This window comes from Pan troglodytes, chromosome 9 (assembly GCF_028858775.2).
Source record: "Pan troglodytes isolate AG18354 chromosome 9, NHGRI_mPanTro3-v2.0_pri, whole genome shotgun sequence".
In the NCBI taxonomy this organism is placed as follows: Eukaryota; Metazoa; Chordata; class Mammalia; order Primates; family Hominidae; genus Pan; species Pan troglodytes.
In genome coordinates, this window is record NC_072407.2 from 5,162,917 (window position 1) to 5,177,845 (window position 14,929).

The window sequence follows — 14,929 nt, forward strand, 5'->3', positions numbered from 1 at the left end:
CTTTTTTTTTAAATTGGCATTAAAAAAATTCTAGTCCTTTTATTTAGTCCCAGTTTTAGAATTTTTTTTTTTTTTTTGAGACGGAGTTGTGCTCTGTCGCCCAGGCTGGAGTGCAGTGGCGCGATCTCAGCTCACTGCAAGCTCCGCCTCCCGGGTTCACACCATTCTGCTGCCTCAGCCTCCCGAGTAGCTGGGACTACAGGTGCACGCCACCACGCCCGGCTAATTTTTTGTATTTTTAGTAGAGACGGGGTTTCACCGTGTTAGCCAGGATGATCTTGGTCTCCTGACCTTGTGATCCACCGGCCTTGGCCTCCCAAAGTGCTGGGATTACAGGCGTGAGCCACTGTGCCTGGTGCCCTACCTTTCTTAATGTGGACATCTTGCATAACTACAGGACATATTCAACACCAGGAAACAGACACTGGTACACACCACCGGGCATATTCAGATTTCATTAGATTGACATGCACGTGTGTGTGTGTGGTTCTATGCAGTTTAGCACCTGTAGCTTTGTGTAACCGGTTCCCTACCTCAGTCAAGATACAGAACTATACTATCATCACAAAGCTACCCCTTATAGCCATACTCTTGAAACTAATCTGTTCTCCATCTCTGTAATTTTGTGGTCTCAAGGATGTCATATAAAGGGAATCACATCATATGTGATCTTTTGAGATTGCTTTTTTTTCCCCTCAGTACAGTCCCATCAAGGTCCATTCAGGCTGGTGCATTGATTGGCATTGTATTTGAGCAAAAGATACCGAGAAAACAAAATAACTGCTGAAATTGGGGAAACAAGACCATAGTTATTTGCTATTTATTCAGTTATTTTGGAACTTTCATTTGTTTTTACACAAATGACATATCTGCAGAGGAGAGTTGTATCTAACTTAGTGAATGCATGTCTTTATGCATTGCTGTTGACATGCCAACACTAGAATATTGTTGGAGAGACACAGCACTGCTGAAAATGTTGTCAGGCTCTGAGAATTGACTGCAAAACAGTCAGGACTGCAAGGAAAGGGAAGAAGTGATAAGTCCTTTTGAGACCAGTCAGTTTGCCAGGAAAACAACTTCAGGCAGGAAATGACCATTTTTATTTCTCTACATGTGGTGCTGGTGTGGTGCAAATGCTTGGAGGCGTTTTCTTTAATCCCGCCAGGTCCTCACATGAAGGGGAAACAGATGGAGAGATGTTATTAGCAAGATGGCAAAAATGAATTTCCATGGTCTTGAAGAAAGTGATGCAGTTTTGCTGCAGGTTTCACGATAAATTAGAAAAATTATCAGTGCTCTGCTCATTGTGGTTGGCATAAAACTTGGTCCCTTCCATTTCTTGTTTTTTTTTTTTTTTTTTTTTTTGAGGCAGAGTCTCGCTCTGTCGCCCAGGCTGGAGTGCAGCGGTGTGATCTCGGCTCACTGCAACCTCCGCCTCCTGGGTCCAAGTGATTCTTGTGCCTCAGCCTCCTGAGTAGCTGGGGCTCCGCCACCACCACGCCCGGCTAATGTTTTGTATTTTTTAGTAGAGACAGGGTTTCACTGTATTAGCCAGAATGATCTCGATCTCCTGACCTCGTGAACCACCACGCCCGGCCAGGTTCAAGTGATTCTTGTGCCTCAGTCTCCCGAGTAGCTGGGATTACAGGTGTCTGCCACCACGCCTAGCTAATTTTTGTGGAGACGTGGTTTCACCAAGTTGGTCAGGCTGACTCGAACTCTTGGCCTCAAGTGATCCGCCTGCCTCGGCCTCCCAAAGTGCTGGGATTACAGGCGTGAGCCCCTGTGCCTGGCCATTTCTGTTAACTTTCTTGAAATTAGATACCCTTTGAATTGTGTTTCAGTGGGACTAAAGTTAAATTTTATTTGTTCATGCAATTCCAGTTATGGAGTCATAAATTAGATATGGAGAAACTGAACACTAAATTTTAAACTCTGCTTAAACTTCAGTATAAAAATTAAACATAAAGTTGTACTGATTTTCGTGCATAGGAGTGAAGATCAGAATCAGAATTGGTCAGTCTGCTTTTGCATTTCTTAAATAACCTTCACAGTTAAAAGCTCATTTTGTCCTTTTGACTGTACATTCCTAAAAAGTGCTGACTCTTAGAAAAGAATGCTCTCCTTGCATGTCTTCTTTTGCATGCTTCTGCATAATGTGTGTTCCTTAGAAACCAGTTTAGGAAATGTGTCATGGTGGCTATGGAGAGAAGGAAGGAAGTCTTTGCTCAGCTTGAATTTTTCTTGCCAAGGTTGGTGGTCACTGCTTCTGGGACACCCTGGTTCTCTTCGCAGTGTTTTCCGTCTGGCTCCTCTGAAGGTCAGGATCACTTTCTTTTATGACAAGTTGAAGTGTCCTGGTGGTGAACATATTTTGTGCCAGATACTATTACTTCTCTTTCCTCTTAAAATGAACTGTTACTTTTGGTAACAATCTGTGTCAAGATTTTGTAGTAGAAGAGTTCCTGGAAAGGCTGTCAGTGAAGGATTAAATGGCATTTCCTTGGCTCTTAAAAAAATCAAATACGCCAGGCGCTGTGGTTCACGCCTGTAATCCCAGCACTTCGGGAGTCCGAGGCAGGTGGATCACCTGAGGTCGGGAGTTCGAGACCAGCCTGACCAACATGGAAAAACATGTCTCTACTAAAAATACAAAATTAGCCAGGTGTGGTGGCACGTGTCTGTAATCCCAGGTACTTGGGAGGCTGAGGCAGGAGAATCACTTGAATTTGGGAGGCGGAGGTTGCAGTGAGCCAAGATTGCACCACTGCACTATAGCCAGGGCGACAAAGTAAGACTCTGTCTCAAAAACAAACAAACAAACAAACAAACAAAAAACCCCAGAAATGAACAGTTTTTACCAGGCCACATGATATCCCAGACTTAGATTATAAAACCACATTTGCTGATTCTGGCAGCATGTTCCTTCTGACTTTAGCTTGAAAGCTGAGCTGGTTGAAACGTCTTGAAAAGCAGTATGTGCAGTTTTGTCACGAGAGAGTTTCCGGGTGGGTGGGATAGGTTGAGGTGGGTGCTCCCGTGTAGAAGTGGGGGCTGAAGCTGTGTGGTAAGATGAGCTCTGTGCTTTGGGACAGGGTTGTAAGGGTCTGGCCAAGACGCATAGAAGAAATAGCATGTGAGTAGGAAGCAGCCCTGTTTTAAATAGTGCCCTGGAGACTTGAATTGGGAAGAGGACCAAGAAGAGTGTGAGGCAGTGAGATGCCCAGCACCAGGGTGGGAGAGGCGAGTTCCAGTGACTCGTGGGCACTCAGGAGCGGGGATGACCCCAGAGACACAGGGAGCTTGGAACCACGCTTCTGCATTCAGACATCACTTTCTGCCAGCTTTGCACGCTTTTTCCTGAAACATTGTTGGCACAGGGGAACTTGTATCTTCCGTTCAGTTGATTCTTGATTTTAAACGTTTGTTGCCTTTTGGAGCCTGCACTTACCTGGTGATTGGAGTGTGGGAATGGTTGGGGGTATCAAGGCTTCTGTAGGCTGGGAAGGTGGCACGAGCACAGGGTGCAGGGGTGGGCTGAGGGGCTGGTGGGCGCTCCAGGATTTTAGGAGGGGTGCTGTGCCCACAGCTGCTGTGTGTCCCCGAGGCCAGGGAAGTCCTGACTCCCATGCTAGATTCTTTCTGCCCCATGTAGCTCCCTCAGCGCCCCCACCCCGATACCTCAGGAAACTCCAGGTCGAGTGGCAGACCTCCTGCTGGGTGCGTTCTTAGGAACAACACTTCTAGCCGGGGGTTTGGGTCAGATCCTGATTCTGCTCTCCTTTGTTTCCCACTTTTAAACTTTTTATATTTATATTTAAAATTTAGAGACAGGGTCTCACTCTGTTGCCCAGGATGGTCTTGAACTCCTTGGCTCAAGTGATCCTCCCCCATCAGCCTCCCAGAGTGCTGGGATTTATAGGTGTGAGCCACTGCGCCCAGCCCTTTCCCACCTTTTCAAGTTGTAGCCCTGTCGAGATCCTGGAGTCTTCATCTTTGCCTGAAATTCAGACTCCGAGTTGTGGTGGTTTTGTGTTCATCTCTGTGCTTGGCTTCAGGATACTCCCCATTTACCTTTCTTCTCACCCACCCTAAGCTTTGGCGTCTGTCTACGGGTTTGCTTAGGAGTGTAGAGACCAACAGCCAACATGGGGTGCCTGGCTTTTGTTTTGCGTTGTGGGGTGTTTTTCTTACCTTTAAAATCCCTCTGATGGCAGCACAAGGGTGTAATGAGGATTATTTAGCATATCTAAAGAACTCTGAGCTCCTTAGGGCAGGCGGCACTGTATTAGGATTTATGTTTTGCTTTTTCTGTGGACTGCCTTTGTGTTTCATGTAATGTAGCTGAAATAGCAAGTACGTGTTTCTTTTCTTTTCTCTTTTTTTTTTTTGGAGATGGAGTCTCATTCTCTCACCCAGGCTGGAGTGCAGTGGCGCGATCTTGGTTAACTGCAGCCTCTGTCTCCTGGGTTCAAGCGATTCTCCTGCCTCAGCCTCCGGAGTAGCTGGGATTACAGGAGCGCACCACCATGCCCGGCTTATTTTTGTATTTTTAGTAGAGATGGGGTTTCACCATGTTGGCCAGGCTGGTCTCGAACTCCTGACCTCAAGTGATCTGCCTGCCTTGGTCTCCCAGAGTGCTAGGATTACAGGCGTGAGCCACCGTGCCCAGCCTTTTTTTTTTTTGAGATGGAGTCTCACTGTGTCGCCCAGGCTGGAGTGCAGTGGCATGATCTTGGCTCATTGCAACCTCTGCCTCCTGGGTTCAAGCAATTCTCCTGGCTCAGCCTCCCTAGTAGATGGGATTACAAGCGTGCACCACCACGCCCAGCTAATTTTTGTATTTTAGTAGAGATAGGGTTTCACCATGTTGGCCAGGCTATTCTTGAACCCCTGACCTCAAGCAATCCACCTGCCTCGGCCTCCCAAAGTCCTGGGATTACAGGCGTGAGCTGCCACGCCTGGCCTAAGTTTTTTTTTTTTTTTTTTTTTTTTTTTTGAGAAGGAGTCTCCCTCTGTCCTCCCAGGCTGGAGTGCAGTGGCATGATCTCGGCTCACTGAAACCTTCATCTCCTGGGTTCAAGTGATTCTCCTGCCTCAGCCTCCTGAGTAGCTGGGATTACAGGTGTGTGCCTCCATGCCCGGCTAATTTTTGTATTTTTGGTAGAGATGGGGTTTCACCTTTTTTTTTTTTTTTTTTTTTGAGACTGAGTCTTGCTCTGTTGCCAGGCTAGAGCGCAGTGGTGCGATCTCTGCTCACTGCAACCTCTGCCTCCCGGGTTCAAGTGATTCTCCTGCCTCAGCCTCCCGAGCAGCTTGGACTACAGATGCGCGCACCACCATGCCCGGCTAATTTTTGTATTTTTTTTAGTAGAGACGGACTTTCACCATGTTGACCAGAATGGTCTTGATCTCTTGACCTCGTGATCCGCTAGCCTCGGCCTCCCAAAATGCTGGGATTACAGGTGTGAGCCACTGCGCCCGGTTGGGGTTTCACCATTTTGGCCAGGCTATTCTCAAACTCCTGACCTCAAGCAATCCACTCACGTCAGCCTCTCAAAGTGCTGGGATTACAGGCATGAGCCACTGTGCCCGGGCGGTTTTGAATTTTTAGTAGAGACGGAGTTTCGCCGTGTTGGCCAGGCTGGTCTTGAACTCCTGACCTCAAGTGATGCGCCTGCCTTGGGCCCCCACAGTGTTGAGATTACAAGTGTGAGCCACTGTGCCCGGCCAGTTTTTTTTTTTTTTTTTTTTTTTTTTTTTTGAGATAGAGTCTCGCTGTGTTGCAGTGGTGTGATCTCGGCTTACTGCAACCTTCGCCTCCCAGGTTCAAACAATTCTCTGTCTCAGTGTCCTGAGTAGCTGGGATTGCAGGCACCTGGCTAATTTTTTGTGTTTTTAGTAGAGACGGAGTTTCACCATCTTGGCCAGGCTAGTCTTGAACTCCCGACCTCGTGATCCACCCGCCTTGGCCTCCCAAAGTGCTAGGATTACAGGCGTGAACCACTGCGCCTGGCCTTTTTTTTTTTTTTTTTTAAAGAGATAGGGTCTTGCTGTCGCCCAGGCTGGAGTGCAGTGGTGTGATCACAGCTCACTGCAGCTTCGACCTCCTGGACTCAAGCAGTCCTCCCATCTCAGCCTCTTGAGTAGCTGGGCCTACAGGACATGCCACCACACCTGGCTAATTTTTTAAATAAATAAATAAATTAGTTATTTATTGACAGGGTCTCATTCGCATTGCCCAGGCTGGAGTGCAATGGTGCAATCATAGCTTACTTCAGCCTTGACTTCCTGGGCTCAGGTGATCCTCTTGCCTCAGCTTGTTGAGTGGCTGGGACCACAGCCACACCTGGCTAATTTTTAAAAAACTTTTTTGTAGAAATGGGGTCTTACTTTGTAGCCCAGGCTGATAATGAACTCCTAGGCTTGAGTGATCCACCTGCTTCAGCCTCCCAAAGTGCTAGAATTACAGGTGTGAGCCACCACGCCTGGCCTGGTTTATTATTAGATGCTTGACGTTGTGAATTTCACCTTCTTGGAGCAGAATATTTTTGTGTTTCTTTTAATATTCTTGAGCTTGGTTCTGGGAGGAGGCTAAGTACCTTGAGAACAGTGTGATTCCTACAAGGCAGCACCACCGCAGCCTGTAGTCTGGGGCTAGTTTTACCTCACTCGAGGCAGTGTCTTCTCTGAATGCTTCTTGAGGCCGTTGTTTGATGTGGTTTTTCCTCTGGCTGCTGGGCCTGTGCTGTGGCAGGGGCTCTTCTCTCCTCTTTCCTGAGACTCTTCCGTCTGCTCCAGGGAGTTTCCTTTATTTCTATTTAATGTATTTATTTTTGTTTATTTATCGAGATGGAGTCTCTGTCGCCCAGGCTGGAGTGCAGTGGCGCGATCTCAGCTCACTGCAACCTCTGCCTCTGGGTTCAAGTGATTCTCCTGCCTCAGCCTCTGAAGTAGCTGGGATTACAGGCGCCCGCCACTATGCCTGCCTAATTTTTGGATCTTGAGTAGAGACGGGGTTTCACTATATTGGCCAGGCTGGTCTCGAACTCCCGACCTTAGGTGATCCGCCCGCTTCGGCCTCCCAAAGTGCTGGGATTACAGGTGTGCGCCACCGTGCCCAGCCTATTGTTATTTACCACTGACCACAGCGCAACACCATTGTCCGTCTCCAGAAAGAGGCCTTCAGTGCTGTGAGCGCATGTCAGATCTCTGCCATCTTCTCAAAGCACACTTTGAACGGTATCTTTTAAAAGTTCACTTTTGGGGCCAGGCAAGGTGGTTCATGCCTGTAATTCCAGCACTTTGGGAGGCTGAGGTGGGAGGATCTCTTGAGCCTAGGAGGTTGAGGCTGCAGGGAGCCACGTTTGCGCCATTGCGCAGCCTGGGCGACAGGATGAGACCCTGTCTCAAAACACCACTACCAAATTCACATTAGCCTACAGTTGGGCAAAACCATCTAACACAAACCCTATGTATAAAAAAGGATTGAATATCTCATGTAATTTATTGAATACTGTACTGAAAGTGGAAAACAAGGTGATTGGGCACTTGACATACGATTTCTACTGAGTGCGTATTGCTTTCATGCCATTGTAAAGTCAAAAAATCGTTCAGCTGCACCATCACAAATTGGAGACTGTCTATACTTGTTTACAGATAAGGAAACTGTGGCGTGGAGAGGTTGTCAGTTATCCTAAGTCCTGGAGCTCCCGAGAGGTGGAGCTGGAGCTTGAACTGCGTCGGTTTGCCCCTGAGATGCCTGCCTGCCACCTTTCTGCCTGATTGCCTGGAGCACCAGGCAGCCAGCTTATGCTTCTGCCTGGAGGGAGCAGTCTCATTTAAAAACAAGAAACAAAACGCATGCTTATTGGTCTGTCTTTCCTGTGACTTCTCTGTGCCCACTGGGGTGTTGCTTTATGATGGTGACAGACCCTCTGTTGGGGCCTCTCACCTGGGTCGCCTGTGTGCCGGTTGGTGCCGCACGAAGGCCAGTCTTGCCTTACAGATGCTGCCTTGGCTACACCGACCCTCCCTGTGGCTTCTCCCATCGCCTGAAGTCCCCACCAAACCCCTATACGATACTGAGGTTTTAAAGCTTTTGAAATTATTTTTATCCCGTTAACCCCTTGTAGTTTATTTTCTTGTGAGATGGGTCTCCATCATTCCTCGCATCGATTACCAAATATGTTCCAGAACATGTATGAGGTAATGCTTTTTTCTCCTTGCGATGCGTCGTCACTGTATTCTCAAATGTTTGTATGTTGTTTTTTTTTTTTTTGAGACGGAGTCTCACTCTGTCCCCCAGGCTGGAGTGCAGTGGCGCGATCTTGGCTCACTGCAAGCTCTGCCTCCCGGGTTCACGCCATTCTCCTGCCTCAGCCTCTCGAGTAGCTGGGACTACAGGTGCCCGCCACCACACCCGGCTAATTTTTGGTATTTTTAGTAGAGACGGGTTTTCACCGTGTTAACCAGGATGGTCTCCATCTCCTGACCTCGTCATCTGCCCGCCTTGGCCTCCTGAAATGCTGGGATTACAGGCATGAGCCACTGCGCCCGGCCCAAATGTTTGTATGTTTTTACAGACTCCTTCTGTGCTTTCTAGTCTCTTCTATGAAAATGTTGATATGTTTATTTTTAGTTATTAGGAAGTAACTGGGCAGGTCTTCCCAATAGCCTTCATTGTTGTGACTTTCTTGTCTAGGCTTGTCCTTACTTAAATGTTTTAAAAGATTAAAAAAGTTAAAGAATGTAGTTTAAGGCCAGGTGTGGTGGCTCACGCCTGTAATCCTAGCACTTTGGGAGGCCGAGGCGGGTGGATCACGAGGTCAGGAGTTTGAGACCAGCCTGGCCAATATGAAACCCTGTCTCCACTAAAAATATAAAAAAATTCCCTGAGTGTGGTGGTGGGCACCTGTAATCCCAGCTACTTGGGAGGCTGAGGCAGTGGAATCACTCGAACCCGGGAGGTGGAGGTTGCAGTGAGCCGAGATTGCACCATTGCACTCCAGCCTGGTGACAGCAAGACTCTGTCTCAAAAAAAAAAAAAAAAAAGGTTTAAGAAGTTAATTATAAAACATTGCCCCTGCCTTGCCCACATTTCTAAACCTGAGTGAATTATTTTCATTTTATAGCTGTTTCTTCTTAAAAATTTACTTTAAGAATGATTGCTTTTTAAGTCTAAATTGTGTGTTCCTACTATTTATGGGTGTTCTTTCCCCCATTTAGTCGTTACTTATTGACTTTTTTTGAGACGGGGTTTCGCTCTGTTGCCCAGGCTGGAGTCCAGTGGTGGGATCTCGGGCCACTGCAACCTCTGCCACTCAGGTTCAAGTGATTCTCCTGCCTCAGCCTCCTGAGTAGCTGGGCTTACAGGAGCCCGCCACACTCCCGACTAATTTTTTGTATTTTTATTAGAGACGGAGTTTCACCATGTTGACCAGGCTGGTCTTGAACCCCTGACCTCAACTGATCTGCCCTCCTCGGCCTCCCAAAGTGCTGGGATTACAGGCGTGAGCCACCGTGCCTGGCCTGTTTATTGATGCCTTACTCTAGAAGATGATTCTTTTAACTCTTGCTCAAGTTTCTCTTCTCCTGTACTTGTATCTGTGTAATATTTTACCTGATTAATGTCTATTTCATGTCTGAAAATACTGTTCTCAGCCGAGAATAACAGTTCAACTTTTGGTTCAGTTTTAAATTTTTTTGAAAGTTAATGATTGCCTTTTGTTTTGCTTACTTTTTTTTTTTTTTTTTTGAGACAGAGTCTCACTCTGTCACCCAGGCTGTAGTGCAGTGGTGTGATCTCGGCTCACTGTAACCTCTTCTGCCGGGTTCAAGCGATTGTCCTGCCTCAGCCTCCAGAGTAGCTGGAACTACAGGTGTGTGCCACCTGTCCGGTTAATTTTTGTGTTTTTTGTAGAGACCGGGTTTCGCCATGTTGGCCAGGCTGGTCTTGAACTCCTGACCTTAAGTGATCCACCCGCCTTGGCCTCCCAAAGTGCTGGGATTACAGCCGTGAGCCACTGCGCCGGCCAGTGTCTGAAATTTTAAGACGATGTGCCCAAGTGTGGCATTTGGTGGCCTTACTCAATCTGGAAACTTATGTCTTTTGGGCTAGTGGAAAATATTCTTGTGTTTTGTTGCTAACCTCTTCTGTTTCATTTCACTTTCTCTTTTCTCTGTATTTCTCTATGGTAGTTGAAATTATACCTCCTGGTGTAGATTTTCCTGCCTTTCTGCCTTTCGCGTTCTGTTTCCACGACTCTCAAGTTTGTCCTCTAGCCCTTCTTTTGCATTTTTAATTTCTGCTGTCAGTTTTATAGCTTGAGAGCTTTCTCATGACCCAAGTGCCCCTTTTTTTTTGGCATCTGTTTCTTCAAGCTGTATTTTATCTCGTCTGTGTAAAGGTGTTTCCTTTGGCGTTTCCTTCTGTGCATTGTCTCATTGCTTTGAATGCCTTTTGTGTAGGTTTGTTTGGTCTCTGGCCCATGCTGTGAGGTTCTGAGCTCTCACTTTGTGCTTGGTGGCTGGTGGCTGTCCACCCATGTGTACCAGTGCCTGCCAACCTGAAGGGCTTTGGCAGGGGCCTTCGCTGCAGGGTGAGGTCTGAGGAGCAGCCTGAATGCTGGTTCAGTTCTTCCAGAGGACTCTCGACTCTCTTCTCTTGCTTGGTGAGCAGGTGGGTGTTGTGAGCTCGGCTGCCATCATTCTGGGATGGGGCATCTCACCCCTCAGGGAGCCTGTCACTGCGCTGTGCTGCTCTCATGGGGCCCCTTGCTCCACACTCCGTGGAGCTCGGAGCTTTTGTGTTCTCACTTTTCCAGCTTGTCTTTTTCTGAGATGGGGGCCGAGGGGCCTCCCTGGCTGCAGGGTCTCATGGCAGGGATCTGCAGCTCTCTGTATAGACTTGAAGCCCATCCTCCTGACATCGGTCTCCTGAGGTTCCTTTCATTCCCAAGCCTTTTCGGGTTCTCTGTTCGAGACGGTTTGCTTCTTATTTGTCTTCCCTCCTGCAGGTAGCTGGGGTGCAGCTTGCTCTCCTTGGCTGAGTCAGTTACTGCTTGACCATTGCTTGGCAATGTCCAGGATTGTGATAACTCTATTGTCCTTGATGACTGATTGTTGCTACACACATGCCCCGGCCCCCATTTATGACTTCTGATATATTCTTGATTTATCACTGCCTGAGAGAAGGCTTTGGGGAGGAATAATTTGACTTTATGTAATTTTTATTTTTTTTAGAGATGGGGTCTTACTATGTTGCCCAGGCTGGTCCTGAACTCCTGGCCTCAAGTGATTCTCTTGTCTCAGCCTCCCAAAGTGCTGGGGTTACAGGCATGAGCCACTGTGTCTGGCTGCTTTCTTATTCTATTTATTTTATTTTATTTTTTTTTGAGATGGAGTCTCACTCTGTTGCCCAGGCTGGAGTGCAGTGGCGTGATCTCGGCTCACTGCAATCTCTGACTCCCAGGTTCAAGCGATTCTCCCACCTCAGCCTCCCAAGTAGCTGGGACTACAGGCATGCACCACCACGCCCGGCTGATTTTTGTATTTTTAGTAGACATGGGGTTTTGCCATGTGGCTAGGCTGGTGTTGAACTCCTGATCTCAAGTGATCTGGCGGCCTTGGCCTCCCAAAGTGGTGGGATTACAAGCATGAACCACCATGCCCGGCCTCTCATGCTTAAATGAAGTAATAATACCTGACCTTTTATTTTTTATTTATTTTTTTTTGAGATGGAGTGTCGCTCTGTCGCCCAGGCTGGAGTGCAGTAGCGTGATCTTGGCTCACTGCAACCTCCGCCTCCCAGGTTCACTCCATTCTCCTGCCTCAGCCTCCTGAGTAGCTGGGACTACAGGCGCCCACCACCATGCCCGGCTAATTTTTTTGTATTTTTAGTAGAGAGGGGGGTTTCACCCTGTTAGCCAGAATGGTCTCGATCTCCTGACCTCGTGATCTGCCCGCCTCGGCCTCCCAAAGTGCTGGGATTACAGGCGTGAGCCACCGCGCTTAGCAATACCTGACCTTTTAGTAAATCACATTTGGGCAGGTGGTTCTGAGAGCTTGTGTGGCATGTATTTCTCAGTGGAATTTTAAATAGAATGGTGACTCGGCATTTATTCCTTGTCTGAAGTAAGCAAGTAGGAAGGACCTTGTTCCCCCTTCAAGGGAATGAACGGTGTGGTATGTACTTTGCAAACCTACGTATGGGATTAGTCTGTAGTGCTCTGAAACCTAGAAATCAAAGGAAAGGCATGGGGCCTTTGACCGACTGACCTTTGTTTCTTGCTGGTAATAGAATATAGTAAATGGAAATTTATCTCAGTAGTTTAGTCAGTAGATTCTGTTATTGGTAATGATGGGTGAGTCCAGGGGAGTTTGGATACTTGAATTTTCCAGAGAGATTTGTTTAAACCCTGAACTGAAATGTTTTTTCTCATGTATTTTTTGATGACTTTAAAAAATAATTTCAGCCTTTATTTTAGATTCCGGGGGTAAATGTGCAGGTTTGTCATGTGGGCATATTGTGTGACGCCGAGGCAGTTTATCATGGTGGATGATAAAAGGGGACTCCCTTAGGTCGAGTGTTGCTGAAAGACCTCTCTGCGGAAGTGACGTTTCATCTGGGTCCTGAAGCTGCCTGGGACCAGCCTTGTCCCAGCCTGGAGGGGAGAAGGGCTTGAGGTGGTAGAGAGCCAGTTGTGTTTCAGGACCTGAGAGGCTGTACTGTTGGAACTCAGTGAGCGAGGAGAGGAGCTGGCATAAGCCGGATTGCTGGGGGAGGCCAGAACGTGCTGGGCCTTGAAGGCTCCGGCATGAGTCTGATTTTATCCTGGGTGCCTTGTAGGAAGCTGCCAAAGGAAAGCGAGTGAGTGACAGGTCTGATGTAATTATATGACAATATTACACTGTAGCAGGACAAGCCACAGACAAAACCCCTCAGACACCGAGTTAAAGAAGGGCTTTATTCGGCTGGGAGCTTTGGCAAGAGTCAAATCTTCAATAGCCGAGCTCCCCGAGTGAGCAATTCCTGTCCCTCTTCACGGCTCACAACTCTAAGAGGGTCCACGTGAGAGGGTCGTGATCGATTGAGCAAGCAGGGGGTATGTGACTGGGGGCTGCATGCACCGGTAATTAGAACGGAACAGGATGGGACAGGGATTTTCACAGTGCTTTTCTATACAATGTCTGTAATCTATAGATAACATAACTGATTAGGTCAGGGGTCGATCTTTAACTACCAGGCCCAGGGTGTGGCACTGGGCTGTCTGCTTGTGGATTTCATTTCTGCCTTTTAGTTTTTACTTCTTCTTTCTTTGGAGGCAGAAATTGGGAATAAGACAATGTGAGGGGTGGTCTCCTCCCTTAATGCCAGCTTCTCTGTGGAAAGTAGGTTGGAGGTGAGTGGAAGGTGAAAGCTGCGAAGAGTCCCGACTGGAGATGCAGGTGGCAGCAGAGATGGCAAGAATAGGAGAGTCCCGACCAGAGATGCAGGTGGCAGCAGAGATGGCGAGAATAGGAGAGTCCGACCGGAGATGCAGGTGGCAGCGGAGATGGTGAGAGTAAGAGAGTCCTAACTGGAGATGCAGGTGGCAGCGGAGATGGCGAGAGTAAGAGAGTCCCAACTGGAGATGCAGGTGGCAGCGGAGATGGCGAGAATAGGAGAGTCCCGACCGGAGATGCAGGTGGCAGTGGAGATGGCGAGAGTAAGGGAGTCTGACCGGAGATGCAGGTGGCAGCGGAGATGGCCAGAATAGAGCACTCGTTTGGAGGAAAAGCGGACAGGTCGACAGGATAGATGTGATGGGGGCCCCGAAGGAGAGGATGCTGTAGAGATTGACATGGCACCTCTGGTGATCCCGTCGCTCAGGAAATGCTCGTTGTTTTCCAGCTCTGTTGCTCAGAAGCTCTTGGGATGGTTTTTGGTGCATTATGAGCACTCAGAGATGTGGTGCTATTGCTGGGTACCTGCTGTCTGCAGAGCATTTATTCTTACCAAGTATTTATTGAGAGCCTGCTACAATGCCAGGCACTTCCCAGGATTCTGGGACTATGGCAGGGAAAAAACAACTCCGTGTTCACATGGAGCTTGCATTCTAGTGGACAGAGATCGAAAAGAAAAACAGAGTTTAGTGGGATGTTAGAAGATGATAAACACAACAGAGAAATATCATTCTAGTGGATAGAGATCGAAAATAAAAACGAAATTTAGTGAGATGTTAGAAGATGATAAACACAACAGAGAGATATTAAGGGGGGAAGGTGATTGGGTAAATGAGGGTATAGGTGTTCAATTTTAAGTAGAATGATCAGGGCGGCCCTTCTGTGAAGGCAGCAGTTGAGCAAGGACCTGGAGCTAGTGAGGCAGTGGCCACGTAGAAGTTAGTGGGGAGGGCGTCTTGGCAGAGGGAGTGGTAAGCGCAGAGGCCTTTGTGGGGGAGGATGACTGCTGCACGGAAGACACAGCGGGAGGCGCGTGTGGCTTTAGGACAGCAGTCCTGGGCGGAAAGGCAGTAGGGGGTTAGGTTGGGGGGAATGAAGGTGGGGGACAGGTGGAGTAGGGCCTTTCCTAGAGCTTTATAAAGACTGTGGCTCTTACTAGAATGCTGAACACTGAGTATCCTTGAGTAGCTCAGGCCTTTGTAATGCAGAGTGGTGAATGGTGTGAGGGGTGAACAGCTTGGGAGAGGTCAGGCATGGAATGCAGGGGTGATGCTTGGCTCAGGTCTTGCTAGGGTGATGGGATGTGGGGGATGGTCTGGAAAGGGTGGGCAGTCCCGTGTGCCACGCTGCAGAGAGGCATGAGCAGCAGCAGGACACGTGTGATACATTGAGGGTGACTCCTAGCATGGGTAGGGCCTAGTGGGGTGCGGGAATGTGGCTGGAGACCAAGGTGGGAGAGGCAGCCAAAACCAGATGGTAGGAT

At 48.1% G+C, this 14,929-nt stretch overlaps 1 protein-coding gene across 7 annotated transcripts in view; it reads left to right on the plus strand.

The window, feature by feature from the left end:
* AP2A2 (adaptor related protein complex 2 subunit alpha 2) overlaps positions 1 to 14,929 on the plus strand; it is an 88,727-nt gene that overhangs the window by 4,975 nt on the left and 68,823 nt on the right. The window contains exon 1 of one of the 7 annotated variants that reach the window (XM_054661856.2): positions 9,863 to 9,881. The exons of the other annotated variants lie outside the window; for them this stretch is intronic. The gene's annotated coding sequence lies outside the window, so the exon portion shown is untranslated. Of the gene's footprint in view, positions 1 to 9,862; positions 9,882 to 14,929 lie in introns of those variants that run through there. 7 annotated transcript variants of the gene reach the window in all.